Below are 18,395 nucleotides of genomic sequence, written 5' to 3' on the forward strand. Positions count from 1 at the left end.
ATATTAAACATGAGCTTTAAAAAATTAGAGTTCTTGAGTGTTATTGTATGTATCCTCAACACTCTAAATTATATAAATAATATAAAAGAGTATAGAAATCATTGTATATGAAAAAACATGATTAGATTCCAACCTCCAGCCATCAACCTCTTCTACATCCAGGATTACTAAACAAACATTTTTTTTTTTTTAGTTTTTCCATTGGTAAATATCTAATTCCTACTACCACCTGTGTGTGAAAACTATATTACAGGGAATTTGTTAGTCAATCCAGCAAAAGTCATGGGATTGTAATATAGACTTGATGTAATTGGAAATTAATTGGCTACATGCAGGAATTCATACCAGATGTGACATTGGTATCTTATGGCAACTCCCTTCTGTCTTTCTTCTATAAAAAAAGATATTATTCCCACAGAAGCCATCACAATGGTAAAATAGAGACAGTAGATGTGAATCATTTTAAAGCTCAGTGGAAGTGATACCATTGTAATTAGCTAGTTATTAATAACAGGAAAGGAGCAAAAGGGAGGCCAGACACTCCCCAGGGAACCACTTGCCCATTCCTGCAGATTCCTGGGGGAAGGGGAGGATGGGTGCATGCACAGTGAGTGGGGGTGACATAGGGAAATACCTGTCAGGCAAGCTGGAGAACCATGGATTGTCTAGAGTAATCAAGACCACTTCAAGCCCACAAAAGTTTGGTTCGTGCTTCCTTGCATTTGCTTGTTTTTCCTCCAAGCCATGTGGCCCTACAGTCCCCCACTCAATGGACTGATGGCCTGCAGTGGGGAACACAAGCTAAGCTAGCCTGAGGCTGGACTGGACTCCGTTCCAATATGGAAAGGGAACTCTGGAGACTGGCTCTGATTCTAGCTCTGCTGAGGCCATGGCTATACTTCTTTCTGGGTCCAACAAAGGGAATGACAGCATGGAAACTCAGAGGTTTGATAGCACAGAAATAAAGCTTTCTACAATATCTCATCCTCCCATGTGAGTCTCAGAATATTGCTTCTCCTGGATGATCACAAGAATCCCAGTCCCACCAACAACCAGTGGAGACGTGGACCTCTCCTCATCGATAATGGAAGACTCCAGAGCCATTTTGTTTCTTAAAAAAAAAAAAAAAAAGTGCTTCTGATTTTTTTAAAAGCTCTTTCTAGTTTTACAGAAATATTAACATGTAACATTGGCCTTCATTACAGTTATTAGATAAATGCTAATAGTGTTAGAGGAAATGCATTTTCAGCTGAAATGGATTCAAGTTGTTCTAGTTAGTTACGTTAAAGAGAATAAAAATTAATCAGTCTACTATTATGGTACAGCTGATTTTGAAATGTTTCGTGGATCTTTAAGCATTTATGTTTTAAAGAGTTACTATTAAACATGATGGTAAACCTATGCGTTGAGAGTAAAACACACTCTAAGCAATCAGCATTCAAAGGAGAGCAAAACAGCATGTTCCTTCTGGTTATGACCTTGGAGCAAGTCCTTTCTAATTCCCAGATCCACCAAATGGAGATGTTATATTATGATGAAGTTGAAACCTACAGGAATTAGGATACAGAGGGAACACAAAAGTTTGATATGGTTTTTTGCTTTTCTAAAGTTCAGAACCTGTAGGAATGAATTCTGCACTCCCAGGTTATTATTACAATAGCAAAATTCATTAGCTGACTGTAATGGCATAGTAATACTCTTCAAACCAACAATAAATAGCTTTTTAAGCACTGTGTTTAACTTAATAGCCCTTTTAGCTCAAAAGCAAAGGTTTGTGTCATCTTTAACTGAAGCACACTTATATTGTCTCTTGCTGAGCAGCTGAGAGCAGGTTAATGCACTGCCACAATAGTATTTTTTTTTTTTACTTTTTCTCTCAAATGGTTGAGAATAGCATTTGCATCAATGTCATGACACATGGTATAATTGGAGGGTTCTGGGCCATGAATACATATCAAACTGTTAGACCCTTGATATCTGCTTAAACAGTATGGGTACTAGAAGTAGAACAGATGCCCTAGTTTCAATGCCAATGCATCACTCCATCCCCTCAAGCTGCCTTTTGTAATTGTCAGTTCAATATCAGTATCAGGGTCAGAAACTGTAGAGTTCATTACATATTTCCTACCTCCTAATAACCTAAGAGTGTGAAAAGGCATGTCTGAAATTTATTAACTGTTTAATCTCCCCTTTGAAACTAGATCTCTCTCAGTTTTCAAAAGCTACACCTATGTTTTTAGTATTTATCAGTCAGCATTCACAACTATGTCTTATACAAAAATTATAAAAGGAATTAGGTATTTCCCCAAAAAAACAAACTGTTCTTTTAATCCATAAGCAGGTGTATATAAAAATAATACTGCCTATGTTCTGTTTTATAATTAAGCCAATAAATAACTATGAACTTTTACCTTCTTAAATAAACACACCTTTAGCTGCCCTTAATATTCCTGGGTATAGACACTGACAATAAAGAAATTGAAATATTTATTGAACAAATAGAACCAATAAGTTTCCCTAAAATCACACATATTCCCCAAGTGTTACATATATTAACTCATCTGTATCTCATAATAGGCCAGTACTCATTTTACAGGTGAGCAACTGAGGCTTAAAATTTAGACTTATAATTGCAAGAGGTCTAGCATGTGTCAGAACTAAAAGGTGAACCCAACTTAGCTCCACACAGTGCCCATGTTGGTAATTAACTGATACTGCTTCGTGACAAGGACAGATGCCTAGACTAGGCCTCACACCACACGTATTCTTAGACCAGACTCAAGCTAACTGTTACTCCTCATTAAAAAAATTGCCTTGTGGGGTTTTCCTGAATATAAATATGCAACATAATAAGGTTGTACTGAATGATTCCTCAGGTCCCCTTAATTCTAAAAATCCCATGATATAATTATAAATTAAACCAATCTTGTAAGGTCCAATTCACCTATTGTCCTTTCACTCAAAGCTATGATTTCCTTCAAGTATTATATTTAATTATAGACCACTGTACTCCAAAGTAATGTATTTCCCAGGTCTACTCAGTGAAATTTGAACACTTTATAAGAATTCACATAAGCAAACATTTCTGGGTCAGCAGCAGTGGTTGCAAAATCAAACAAGATGCTGAAGTCCATAGAATTCTAAGTGTAACCATTCAAATGCCAGTTAGCAGCTGACTGAGCAAGAATTTCTGAGATTATACTGAAGATTTAGAAAAAGAATTTTGCTATATGAAATGGCTTTTGTATTTTTATACCCATCAGAAAGAAGTTCTCATACTCATACCTAGTTAATACTATTCACATAAAGTGTGATACATTTGTGTGTGTGTTTTTGTGTATGTGTGTATTTATCTTATCCACATGTATGTATTTAATATTTTAGTTTATTGTTTCCTGGAAAGAAAAGAGGGCACAGGCAGGATATTGTGAATATTAAATTCTCTATTCCTTCTCATTAATATTCCATTAATTTTTCAAATACTTAGAGATATAAGTTAAAGCTTGAATTTAAAGCTCAACTTTTTATGTAGCATTTTAAAATGAGTTATGCATTTCTCAGCATGTACTTTTTAGTAAAAAATACAAATAAAGGAAACACCTACAGGTTTCAAATTTTGGGAAGCAGTTCTGAATTTCTGCTATTATTTTTTCTTATACTTAGATATGTTTTAATTAATGTTAATCTCTTTATATATTTTTCATTCATTTTTAGGAAAAATTAACCCATATTTAACCCCATTACCAAGCCCATGAATTACAATTCAAAAGAATTAAATATTATTTTCATTTTCATATACTAAGATACCCTAGATTATTTTTAGAGGAAGGTAGCTGAGAATAAAAACAACGGGGAGAAGGAAGAAATAAAAGATAAATCTGTTTTCAAAATAAAATAGAAAAGTATGAATATGTTTTGATTTGTCTAGAGGAAAAGTCAGAGGTGCTATTTTTATTTTTGTCTGAAGTAAGGTCTTAAAGGCATTTTTGATGTTCTTGTCCCTAGAAAAATTGCCTGGATACCTGGACCTTATGGTCTATGTGGAGAAAAGGTACTGAACTTCAATAGAAAGAGAACAGATGCCTCATAATTATTTCAGCATGCACTAGAATACTCTGGTAAGACACTAAGGAAAGTAGTAGGTGATGACTGACTACAGGACAGGTCTATGGATTTGTTGTAAAATGAATAAGTGTAACAATTTTACAGGACATTTTGTGAAATATAAACAAATTAATATGAATGAAAGCCAGCATGGTGGAAGGTGAGTGATCAATAAAAGGGGGTTGTTATTGATAATGGAGGTAGAATTGAAGAACCTGGGCAAGGAAGGACTCATGGTGGTAGAAACAGAATTTTAATAAAATCTGGGAATTTAATTGTGAAATAAGAAAATATACCATTCTTGCCCTTGATGAAGGTATAGTTTATTACATAAATAATTAAATAGAGAGTGAGAAAGTAAATAATACTGTTAAATGTGCAGTAGTATGGCAGATGTATTCCCTCAACCTAGGTCTAGGAAATGAGGAAATACTCCCCAGAAAATAAAGTCATAATCAAAATAAGACATTGATTCTATTATATCAGCTGTATACTTTACAAAGTTAATTGACTCCTTTAATTGTTTTTTAGATATCTCATATAAGTGGAAACATAAATTATTGTTCTTTGTAACTATTTCAGCTTACCTAGCATATTGTCTTCAAGTGGTAGAATTGTGGAATCATATGATAATTCTATTTTTAATTTTTAAGGAAGCACCCTACTGTTGTCCATAGTGGTTGTACTACTTTATACTCCCACTAAAAATGCATGAGGATTTCAATTTCTCTACATCCCCTTCAACACCTGTTATTTTCTTTTGTGTATAGATACTGTTTTGTTTTTGAGACTAGCCATCCTAATGGGTGTGAAGTATTATTGCATTATAGTTTTGGTTAGATTTTCTGAATGATTATTGATGTTGATATCTTTTCAAATACTTGTTGCCCATCTATATATCTTCTTTGGAGAAATACCTATTAAAGTCCTTTCTCATTTACTAGTTAGGCTAATTGTATTTTTTTAAAAATATTTTTATTGATTTGGGAGAGGAAGATAGAGAGAAATGCCAATAATGAGAGAGAATCATGGATCAGCTGCCTCCTGTAGGAATTGAATCATGACTTCCTGGTTCATAGGTTGATACTCAATCACTGAGCCACACCTGTCCAGGCAAATTAGGCTATTTGTGTTTGTTGTTGTTTTTGTTTTGTTTTGTTGTTGTTGTTGTTGTTGAGCTGTAGAAGTTCTGTCTATATTCTATATATTAATTCCTTATCTGATACAGAATTTGAATAAATTTTTCAAAATTCATGGGTTGCCTTATTACTTTGTTGATAGTATCTTCCTATGCACAACGTTTTTAATTTTTATGTAGGTTAAATTGTTCATTTCTTCTTTTGTTGTATGTGCTTTTGATATCATATCCAAGATATCATTGCCAAATTTAATGTCACGAAGTTTTCCCATGGTTTCTCCTAGGAGTTTTATAATTTTATCTCTCGTATTTAGGCCTTCGATCCATTTTTTGTTTTTTAGTTTAATTTATGTAACAGTCTAACATAAGTCTCCAATTTTATTCTCTAATAGTCTTTGCATTCTTGTCATAAATAATTAGAAAATATATGTAAGGATTTATTTCTGATCTCTCTATCTTCCTAGTCTTCCATCTCACCAATGTCACTCTTCCAGTTAATAAATACTAGAGGCCCGGGCTCGCTTCCCTTGGGTCCTGGCTTCGTCTGGATGGACATCCGGTCTAATTAGTGTATCACCCTTTTATTATTATATTTTATATTTTTACCCATTTATTTTATGTTGGGAGTCTAAGTTTTTTATGCTACCAGGGAAACAACATTGAACATAGTAGAAAAAAAAAAAACTTCTGAATTTATGAAACTTGCCTTCTACTTAAGTTAAAAAATATATAGTAGTACAGTAGGACAAAAATTGCAACTGCTGAGAAGAAAAATAAAGCAAGGTAGTAGCTAGGACATATCATAAAATAGCTCAATTTTAAATAGGGTATTAAGGACAGGTTCACAATAAAGCAACTTCTTGATTTTTTGTGTGTGTTGCTTTTTTTTTTTAAGTGACAGAGAATCATGAGAATGTATGTAAAGAATACATCTCAGACAGAGAGATAACCTTGTGTAAAGTTGTTCGGGCAAGTGCAAATCTGATGTTTCAAAAAAAAAAGCAAGATAGCCAATGATATTGAGGTCAAGTGAGCGAGGAGGGAAAAGCAAGCAATAAAACAGGGCTAGAAATTGTAGAGCCTTTAAACACTATCTAAGGGCTTTGGCTTTCTTCAGCTGAAAAGCCATGGCAATGCTTTGAAGCAGGGGCATGGAATGATATGAGTTACATTTAAGAGACTCACACAGTCTGCTCTGATAAGATTAGATTTTAAGGTGGTAAATGAATTATCAGGGGGATTAATTATAAGGTCATGTAAATAATACTATATAGATGTAATAGCAATATAGCCCACCATGGTTTACTGCAAGAGATGAGAAGTAGACAGATTTCTTGATAAAGTTTGAAGAAATAACTAACACGATTTGCTGAAGGACTGGTTATAGGAGTAAGAAAAAAAGAAGAACTCAAGTATAACACTACAGTTTTGCCTTGTACAATTTGAAAAATGGGATTGTCCTTAACTAATACCATGTTAAATCTTGATAGAAAATTAAGTATGTTAAGGCTTGGAAATTGCCCATTTCATAGAGCAATATGAATTTGTGATTTGTCAAGAGCAAAATAGTGGAGCAGTAAGGAAAAATGTGACTGGAGAGGAGTTGAAAACAGCAAGAATAGACAATTTCCTAAGGAGCTTGATTATAAAGACAGAGAATTGACACAGTAACTGGTTGAGGCTAAAGGTCAATTTTTCTTTTTTAAAATGAGAAAACTATGGTTTTGGTGATATGCTAATGAAAATTAACCTCTAGAGTTTGAAAACTGATTTTATTAGAGATTGAAGACGCTTGCCAGTATGAAGTTAATGAAGAAGCAAGGGAATATGATATCCACCAAGTAAGTGGCAAGGTTGACCTTCAATATGAGTGTGGAGAGATTATTCAACATAATGGGAGGAATGGCATAATATTTGGGCAAAAATGCAAGATTGTTAGTGTTTATAATTATGGGAGCTTGTGGAAGTTCTCTTCTGAGAGCTTGTATTTTATAATGGAATTTGAAAGTAAGAAATTAAGACTAAAAATAAAAGGCAGGATGTTGGATGTTTGAAAAAAGCACAGGACAAAGGATTTTAATTGGGAAAAGGAGAAAAAATGGAACAGGGAAATGTAGTATGACTGTCAGGTAGAATTAAGGAGAAGGAAGAGCCCAATAAAGGTTAGTGATCCTAAATATAAAGTGAGACAAGTCAACATACTTGTCTGTATTACTCCAACAACGCTCAGCTACTATGTACAGTCACTGAGCAGTCAGAGTATACACATTAAGTAAAGTTAGGATTTTAACAAAGAAATATGAGATGAGAGAGGAGCAAGAGACTTAAAGGCATATGAGCAGAAACTATTTAAAGTAATGTATCTATACGTAGACCTCTTTCAATCTCTAAATATTCAATAAATGGTTATGGAACATCAATTATGTTTTATACAGTATTTCGGGAACTTGGAAAGAATTGGTGAAAACAAATACCCCTGTCCTTATGAAGCCTATGTTATAATTAGAGGCCCGGTGCATGAAATTAGTGCACGGGGGGGAGGGGTGTCTCTCAGCCCAACCTGCACCCTCTCCAATCTGGGACCCCTTGGGGGATGTCTGACTGCCTGTTTAGGCCCGATCCATGGGATCGGGCCTAAACAGGCAGTCAGACATCCCTTTCACAATCTAGAACTGCTGGTTCCCAACTACTCGCCTGCCTGCCTTCCTGATTGCTCCTAATTGCTCTGCCTGCCAGCCTGATCACCCCCTAACCACTCCCCTGCCAGCCCGATCGATGCCTAACTGCCCTCCCCTGACACCCCAGTCACTCCCAAATGCCCTCCCTTGCATATTCCCTCTTTATTAGATAGGGTTTTTTCTTTAGCATACTGGAAAGTCCTAACTGGTTTGGCTCAGTGGATGGAGCACTGGCCTGCAGATTCAAGGGTCCTAGGTTCGATTCTGATCAAGGGCATGTACCTTGGTTGGGGGCACATACCCAGTCGGGAGTTTGCAGGAGGCAGTTGATCGATGTTTCTTTCTCATAGATGTTTCTAGCTTTCTATCCCTTTCCCTTCCTCTCTGTAAAAAATCAATAAAATATATATTATAAAAAAAGAAACATTTAAGATTCCTCCATATCTGCCTGGCTGGTGTGACTCAATGGTTGAGACCCCAGGCTGCCACTGCTGGAGGGGTTCTGGCCCTGGCCAGGCTGAGACCCCAGCCCAAGGCTGCCGCCTCAGCCCACCCAGATGACACCCCATCTCAACCTGGCTGCGGATAGCCCAGTAGGTGCCTTCCCTGGCCTGAAGATCACGCATTGGGGGTGCACTGCGCTGCCGGCCTGACACCCCGGCCCCAAACCCTGTGGCTCGCTTCGCCCCAGATCGCATGTGGCTCAGAGGCGGGTCACTGCCGGCCTGACATCCCGGCCAAAAGCCCCGCGGCCCACTTCACTCCCGATCACACGCGGCTTGGAGGCAACCAGCTGGACACCCTGGACTGCCTCCACTGGGCAGGAATTGCTGTGTGTGGGGCGGGCGCCTCCCAGCTAGACACCCTGGACTGCCACTGCTGGGCAGACTTAGGGACTCTGCTGGGGTTCGGGGCTAAGAGGACTGGGCGCCGCCATCTTGTGGCCATGGGCGCCACCATTTTTGTCATGGAGTGATGGTTAATTTGCGTATTACCCTTTTATTAGATAGGATGGGAGAAGACAAAGTATAATTAAAAATATATAATAAATAAATAAAATGTTTTAATAAATGATAAATGCTATTGCAGAAAAATAGAAGAAAAATGGAGCATCAAATTTTCTGAGAAGTAGGGTACAGTATCTGATTTAAAGGGGTCAAGATTTGCCACATTGAGAAAATAAGATTTGAGCAAAGACATAAAAATGAGGGAGTTAGGCAGATATCTGGAAGAAGAGAATTCTAAACGTGTGACTGCTACAGAAAAGGTCCACTTTTGGGGAATGCCTGGCATATTCAAGAAACAGCACAGAGAAGAATATGTTTATGGCATGGTAAACATGTGGGAGCATAACAAAAGATGAGTTCAAGGAAGTGAGTCGTGAGGGAGAAAATTATGCTTGCCATTGCAAGAACGTCATCTTTTTATTTGAGTAAAACAATCATTACATTGCTTTGAGCAGAGCAATGATATGATTTAATCATATAGTTAAAAGGGTCAGTTTGACTATTGATTTCATTCATATTATATGTTGGCTAAGATCAGCTATGGCTCTGTTCCCCTAGTCTTCTTCACTTTAGGATCCAGGATAAAGGACTACCTCATATCTGGAACACACCATTCTCACAGCACCACAAAATAGCTCTTGACGTTTCTTCCAGAAATGCCACCTGACATCCTATGCATTTCACTAGTGAAGGTTTCAAAAGGAATGGCGCTGAAAGCAGTGTTGGCTACGTGATTTGAAGATCCCAATGCCAAACTAGACATCGGAATGCTTGTTTGAAAGCTACTAGACATTTCAAGATGGCAAAAGTAGAACACAAAACCAAGTGAAGTTCACACACCCATGAAGCTGACCCTGACTGCAAGTTACATGGAAATGGACAGATCTGAATAATACTCTCAAATGGAAGGGCAATACATCTGTGGGCAATTAGAAATAATAATACTGTCTACCACAGTTTAATCAGTGATTACTGATGCAATCCAAGTGAGCGATTCTCCTTATGGTGCCTCAAACCAGGTGACAGAAGTGGAGGTTGAAAGATGGCTGGCTTCTGGAAAGATTCTGAGCATCGTGCTTGATTTATTAGAAAGGAAGGTGTTAAAGATGACTCCGTTTTTTAAATCCTAAATAACTAGAAGAATAGGGATGCCAATGAAAGAGGTTAGAAAGACCACAGGTAGAGTAATTAAAAAATCAAGACTTTGGCTTTGGACCTGATAACTTTAAGAAATGTATTAGATATTCAAGAAGAGATGTTAATAAAGAAATCAGATGTACACATCTGGAGTTTTGAGAGAGATGTGTGAGAGACATGCATTTGACACCTGAAATTAAAATTCACATTTCAGATCACCAAAATAATGTGTAATGATAGAAAAAAACAAAAACAGTAAGTGGTAGTCTCTGGTGTATTTTAATATTTAAGGTTCATAAAAATGAGGGATAACTTGCAAAGGAGTCTAACAGAGAGCAGTAAATTAAGTGGGAAAAGAAAATGCAGTAAACTAGATAGAATGAAATAAAGAAAAGAAAATGCATTACAGGGATAAGCTGTGCCAATGCTGGCAATGAATGTAGTTAAGAAGAAGACTGGGCATTGAATTTAGCAATGTGGATATTGTCAGTGAACATAAGAAAAGCCTGTTAAGTGGATTGGTGGGAGCAAAAGACAGATTGCAGTGAGTCTAAGAAAGAAGAGGAATTAGACACAGTGAGTAGAGACAACTCCTCAGAAGTTTTGCTTTTAAGAAAGAAAATCTGACAGCTTTTCCCTAGCCTCAGACTTTTGGCTAAGTTACCACATCACATATCATGGAAAATTTTACATTTCCGAAAGCTTTACATTCCAAGATAGTCACAAATAATAGGGACGTATGAATTCTTTCATGCTGAGTTAAGCCACAAAAAAATGAAATGATTTTTTTTTGAGAATAGGGAAATCTACTTTTAAATCAAAACTGACCCAAATGTTATCCAAATAGAATTGTTTATGTTATAAATTTTGTACAATAAATTTCACCCTTATTTTTTCTATTATCCAACTCTCTTGAAAAGTTGGACTCTTCACACATACTTTACTATGAGTTTATCTGTGAGTTTCTTCTTTTTTGACAGCTCCAAAGTAGAGAGGAAAAAAGAGAAATAGATGGAAAAGAAATTGGGATCTTGAGAATTTATTTTCCCATTTTATTTTTCCCCCATTTTTTTAAAATGTGAGAAATAAGCACATGTTTTCATGTTTATAAAAATGAGAATGAAAAAGAGATGACATAGGAGAGATAAGGGAGATGAAAGTTTTAGAGCCATGTTCTTAACTAAATAAAAAGTGATAAGAAGATGAGGGGGAAGAATTAGCTTTATGTAGGACTACAAACATTCATCTATGACAGTGACTCTCAAAAAGAGAGATCATCTGTTTATCTCCTTACTCCCGCCAGAGTACATTTGGCAATTTCTGGTAACATTTTTTTTTACTAGAGGCCTGAAATTTGTGCATGGAGGGGGCAGGGGGTTTCCCTCAGCCTGGCCTGTGCCCTCTTGCAGTCCAGGAGCCCTTGGGGGTTGTCTGCCTGCTTGCTTAGGCCAGCAGTCAGACATTCCTCTCGCAAGAGGAGGGGGAGGTAAAGTATGTGGGTGCAGAAGCTGGTGGTTGGTTATATGTGGGGGTGAGACAAATGAATTAAATATCTCAATGCAGTAGAAATCAACATCATCAGCTATTAAGACAAAAACTAGTGAGTCACAGAGTTGAATTTAACTATGTTTGCGATTTTTTTATTATCAAGAAACTTAAAAGACATGAGGGAAGTATTCAAGAAAATTGAAACACTATGCAAACAAGTGAGTATACTGATTAGCCACAGAATTTCATCTGGCTAAGAAAGGGTGTGGAGACATTAAAGGAGTTAGGAATCATGAAAATGTGGTATGGCTGATGGGTTGGAGATTTTGCAAGTTTTATCAGGTATAAGGTAAAAGAAGGCTGTATGAAGGAAGTGGTCCCCAGAAGGGAATGTATTAAATTAAGGTTATGGAAGTGATGTATTTCTAGCTGAGATAGGGTAGAAGGTAAGATTGCTAATGGGAACAGAACTTTCAAGAATTGAAAGGCTAAGGTGTTGATAGATCATTTGCATATGTGTTGAAATTGTTAAAGATTCAGCTGGATAGTCTTAGAAAAAATGACTGTGAATAAGCAGATAACGTTATTGAGAAGAGAGGAGAAATGGAGCTGGGGGGGTGGTCACTGGATGGCACATGATATAAGGAGTATTTTATGATATAATATGATGACATGGGATATAAAACTAGAGGGTGTTAGGAAAGTCAAAATGGGGGTCAACACTTGTAGCTCCTTCCAGCCTAGAGTAAAAGGCTGAGGGACATAAAAATCCCCCCACTTGAGAGGGCGCAGAGAACGCTTTGTTCCTACTCCAGAGTTAATTTTTCTCAAGAGCAAAACAGTGATGACAATTGTTAGAAATAGTTTAAGCTTATAGCAGATTTTACTGATTAAAAAACATGAATTCCTGATTGCCCAGTGGAAAGATTTTATGAGCTTTGTAAGGCTGGGAAAGAATAGAAAATTGGGGATGAGTGATGGGTGACCATGGAGCCTGATGGTTTTTGTAGCAGATGCAGGCAATAATAAAGCACATGATGTCATTGGTTCCAGTGGATTCCAAGGAGATAGTCATGACTAGACAAGAATATTGGGGTTTAAGCATGGAGGGACCTGAAGACTTATGCTACGTAAAATAATCCAGTAAGAAAAAGACGTACCACAGGATCTCACTTATATGTGGAATATAATTAACAAAATGAATGGACAAACAAAATAGATCCAGAGACATGGACACATGGAACAGACTGATGAATCTCAGAGGGAAGGGGGAGGAGGAAATGGGAAGATATTAACCAAAGAACTTATATGCATATGTGCATAACCCATGGACATAGACAATAGTGCTGTAGGCCTAGGGAGGGGTTTTGGAGAGGAGGGGTTCAATGGGGGAGGGGGAAGGGACATCTGTAATACTTTCAACACTAAAGATAACTTTAAAAATAAAATAAAAATAAGAATATTGGGATCTAGGGAGGGGTGGGTTTCTGGGGGCTCCCCCTTTATTTCTGAAGAATGGGGAAGAAGGCCTGGGAGTATGGCCATAGTTCCCCATGGTCTGGTTTCCTATAGATCCATGTAGGGAGAGGTGATGTCACTTTCAATGTATGTGATCCTTGCTTATTCCAATCGATAGATTTAATGATTGTGTAAGACACTTTCTAACTAACAGTCCCTTTCCCAACTCCCCCTTATTCAGTACACAAACATATTCTTTACCTAATGTTAAGTAAAGGACAGATTTTAATTATATATATACTAGAAGCCCGGTGCACGAAATTCATGCACGGCGGGGGGTTGTCCCTCAGCCCAGCCTGTACCCTCTCCAATCTAGGACTCCTGGAGGGATGTCCGACTGCCCTCTCACAATCCAGGACTGCTGGCTCCCAACTGCTTGCCTGCCTGCCTTCCTGATTGCCCCTAACCGCTTCTGCCTGCCAGCCTGATCACCCCCTAACCACTCTGCTGCCAGCCTGGTTGATGCTTAACTGCTCCCCTGCCAGCCTGTTTGCCCCCAACTTCCCTCCTCTGCCAGCCTGGTCACCCCTAACTGCCCTCTCCTGCAGTGTTGATCACATCCAACTGCCCTCCCTTGCAAGCCTGGTCCCTCTCAACTGCCCTCCCTTGCAGGCCAGGTCCCTCCCAACTGCCCTCTCCTGCTGGCCATCTTGTGGTGGCCATCTTGTGTCCACATGGGGGCAGGATCTTTGACCACATGGGGGCAGCTATATTGTGTGTTGCAGTGATGATCAATCTGTATATTACTCTTTTATTAGATAGGATAGAGGCCTGGTGCACGGTGGGGGCCAGCTGGTTTGCCCTGAAGGGTGTCCCGGATCAGGGTGGGGTTCCCTTGGGGCATGGGGTGGCCTGAGCGAGGGGCCTGTGGTGGTTTGCAGGCCGGCCACGCCCCCTGGCAACCCAAGGGGAGGCCCTGGTATCTGGAATTTATTTTCCTTCTACAATTGAAACTTTGTAGCCTGGGGCGGAGCCAAGCCTGGGGCTCCAGCAGCCATTTTTGTGGCAGTTAATTCACCTTCTACAATTGAAACTTTGTAGCCTTAAGCGGGTGAGCCCGGCCAGGGTGTGCGGAAAGCTTTGCTTCCCCTGTTGCCGCCGGCAACCCTGGCCTGCTCTCTCAAGCTCCATTCTGCCGCCATTTGTTTGAATTTGTTTACCTTCTATAATTGAAACTTTGTAGCTTGAGTGGAGGCTTAGGCCTGCAACGGCTATGGAAAGCTTGGCTTCCTCTGTTACCTGGGAAACCTTGCTGTCTGTGGCTGTAGCCATCTTGGATTGGGGTTAATTTGCATACTCTCCCTGATTGGCTGGTGGGCGTGGCTTGGCTGGTGGGTGTGGCTTATGTAGCGGAGTGATGGTTAATTTGCATATTACCATTTTATTAGAGAAGATATATTAATTTATAAAAGAGAAAATGTCCAATAAGCTTAAGATGCTCAACCCTATTGCAAACTGGATTAATAAGATACAAATTTTCAACCTATCCAACTGACAAAAAAATTTAAAACATTGATAGCCTCCAGTTTTTCAATTATATGGTGAAATAGGCTCTCCAATATATTATTGGTTACAGTAGAATTTGACATTGTCTTTTCAGAAAATAAACTGTCAGTATTGGTTAATATTAAAAATGTGTATTTTCTTCAATCCTTCAATGCAAAATTTAGGAATCTGCCCAATGGAAATGAAGGCCATAGAATATGAAGATTTTTACACAGGAGTGTTTATCTTTGCTAACATCACAAGTTCAAAATCTGCGTTGCTTCAAGGTTAAAAGAGCTTTGTGTTTCTTCAGAGCAGCTGGAGGCTGGAAGCAGCAGGGAAGAGGACCACTGGCTTGTCAGCAGCAGTGGCTATGAAAGGGAGCAAAGCCGGGCACCAGCAGGTCAGGAGCTGGCAACACCATCAGCTAATCTGGAGGGAAGCGGAGTGTGAAACAGCTTCATTAAAACCTGGTCTGCAGAACCTTGTAAGAGAGAAGCAGGTCCCATTGTTTTTGTTTATTTTTATTTGTTTATATTTTTTGTTGTTGACTTATTTTCTATTCCTTTTTTTTTAATGAAGTTTATTGGGATGACATTGGTTAATAAGATTATATAGGTTTCAAGTGTACTTTTCTGTGATACATCCGCTGCATATTGTATTGTATTGTGTACCCACCACCCAATGTAAGAGAGAAGCAAATCTCATAGTTTTTAAAACCAAGGACTGCCTGGATTGAAATCCCTGCTCTGACACTTTCTGCTGCTACCTGACATCGGGGAAGTTACAAAACATCACTGCTGCAGATGTCTCAACGTGGGGAAAAGGAAAGAGCCTACTCCTAGGGTCTTCATGAGAATTATATGCGGTAATATTTAAGTGCCTATTATGATACCTGGTACATATTAACCACTATTTAATGTTTGTTACAAAAAAATAAGTCTCAGAAATACTAGTGGGAGATAGTATTTCTCATCTCCTTCTAGTTGGATACATGTTCTCAGAATAAAATAAAAATAAAAATGAGACTTGGATATTTACCATTGGTAGAACAAGTACAGTTGAAATTATAGCAAACTACTGTCTAACAGAGTACAAAGTTAAAAAATATATAAAACATTGAGAGCCTCCATTTTTTGCTGTTATTATACCTATTATTGACATTAAAATAATAATACCTGTTATCTGTAGAGTATAAGGCCAGATATTTTACTTGTATTATCAAGTCTACACAAAAACCATATGAGGTAGCTTTTATTATCTGCATTTGATACATTGTAAAACTGAAGCTAAGAGGGTTAAGTCTGCAAATTGTTGAGTTCCTCTCCAGGTAATAAACCAGTAGCCAAGATGCAGACTGCATTCAGCTTGATTCGAAAGTTGCAATCATTCACTAACCTTGTACTTTCTCCATTACATGGCTTGGTCTGAAAATACTAAGAATTTTAAAAGGCCATTCTGTTATTGTGCAATACGGCCAGTGCTCCATTGGGATTTTGTGGATAGAAAACATGTGTATATCTTTAAGATATTTACCTACAGGGGAATCAGTCTTGATTTAAAAAGTAATACACACAAAACCAGGCTAAACTGAGAAAACAAAAGAAAAAATCCTTTGTCTCATAGTAGAAAGATGTATAAAGGTGTGATCTTTTGGAAAATAGCATCATTAACAAGATGCTGGGGACCAATTGTGCAGTCAAGATTCACAATATCAGAAGGGCTAACCTTGTCCCTGTTTCATGGATTACTAATCCATACCAAGTAGGTTAAATTAAAGAGAAAGAGTCAAATGATTCCCAGTTGCTTTTCTACATTATTTTAACTACTTCTAAATGTCCATATTGCAATAAAACAAGATTTGAAACAATGTTATATACATTCTCATGCTCCCTCTGCTTATTTCCCAGGGAAGCGTGAGTGATCTCATTAGCTTTCCTTGAGGTGACAGATAAATATCACACACGTAGCCTTCACTTCTAAATTCTCAGCATAATTAGCTGCACAGATTACACAGTATTAAACTTCATTTTCACTGATTGTCTTTTTAAGATTAAGGTATTAATATAATATTTAAATATACAGTTTAATACAACTTGTTGGCTAAATTTCAAAAATGATTTGACACCTTTATATTTACCTAAGAAGCATGTAAATAAGTTATCTACATAAACCTCCAGATACAGGAATAAAATCGTGTTATTGATTGGGTCCCAAAAATAACTGAGGTAACAATATGCATTTTAAATGGTAGCATTAGCTTGGCCGGTATGGCTCAGTGGTTGAGCATCGACCTATGAACCAGGAGGTCCTGGTGTGATTCCTGGTCAGGGCAAATGCCTGGGTTGCAGGCTGGATTCCCAGTGTGGGTTGTACAGGAGGCAACCAATCAATGATTCTCTCTTATCATTGATGTTTCTATCCCACTCTCCCTCTCCTTTCCTCTCTGAAATCAATAAAAAATATATTTTAAATAAATAAAGTGGTAACATTATTCCACCAAAATAAATTTATAGAATTTGAAAATCTATGTTCACAATCTTTATCTTACACTTTATTTCAAATTTCTTAAATATCAACATGCTATTATCTTAAGATTTTTATGAACATTTTATTAACCCTTGATTGGGAAAATGTGTGTATTTTTTTAATATATTTTATTGATTTTTTACAGAGAGGAAGGGAGAGGGATAGAGAGTTAGAAACATCGATGGGAGAGAAACATCGATCAGCTGCCTCCTGCACACCTCCTACTGGGGATGTGCCTGCAACCAAGGTACATGGCCTTGACTGGAATCAAACCCGGGACCCTTCAGTCTGCAGGCCAACGCTCTATTCACTGAGCCAAACCGGACAGGGCTGTGTGTATTTTCTTAATACAATTTATAGTTCAATATTTACCCGCAGCCACCAAGTTAAGCCAATTGACAAACATGTTTTTTAATTTGTCATATTTTTCTTTACTAGTTACTTATAATTACTAACTACTTACTTTGGCAATCTATTATACCATGCCATAGATTATACCAAGAACTTTTCTTTGAAGGTCACATTCTACTCTTAATATTATTTATGTGTATAGTTATGATATCATTGTAATAAACCTAGTTATTAACAACAGGAAAGGAGCAAAGGGGAGGCCAAATATTATAGGCGTGCCATTTGTGCAGCTTTGCCAGGAAGCTGCAGTCTAACACTCCCCAGGAGACCATTGGTCTATTCCCCACAGATGGCTGGGGGAAGGGACTGACCAGGATGGAGAAGAGAAGCATGCCCAGTAAAGTCTGGGTGACATAGGGAAGATACTTTTCTGTCAGCCCCACCTGGGAATAGGTCATTGGCCAGAGTAGAAGTGGCCCCTGGAAGCACAGGAAGATGTGCGACATCTAATCCTCTAAACAAAGGAGTTCGTTCTCTTGCACTCTTGGCTCCTGGGGCTCTTGGGACTCTTGTTGTAGGGGGCCACTGTCTTGGTTCCCCTGCATATACCCACATGGCCCATAGTCATGTGCACTCCACACACATTAGACTAATGGACTGCAACTTGTCTGATGCTCTACCAGATCCAATTCCAATATGGAATGGAAACTCTGGACTCTGACTCTGCTTCTAGCTTTACTGAAGGGATGTAATTCCACAGAAATAAAGCTTTCTACCCTATCTCACCTTCCTATGGGGGCCTCCAGAAATGCTTATTCCAGTGGTATTCCAAGAACCCCACTCCCACTAGCAATGGAGAAAGACAACACATACTTTCTACAAATAGAAGTTGGACCAATATTTATCATACTAGAGGCCCAGTGCATGAAAATTAATGCATTGGAGGGGGGTCCCTCAGCC

This window comes from Cnephaeus nilssonii (assembly GCF_951640355.1).
Source record: "Cnephaeus nilssonii genome assembly, chromosome: 7".
NCBI lineage: Eukaryota > Metazoa > Chordata > Mammalia > Chiroptera > Vespertilionidae > Cnephaeus > Cnephaeus nilssonii.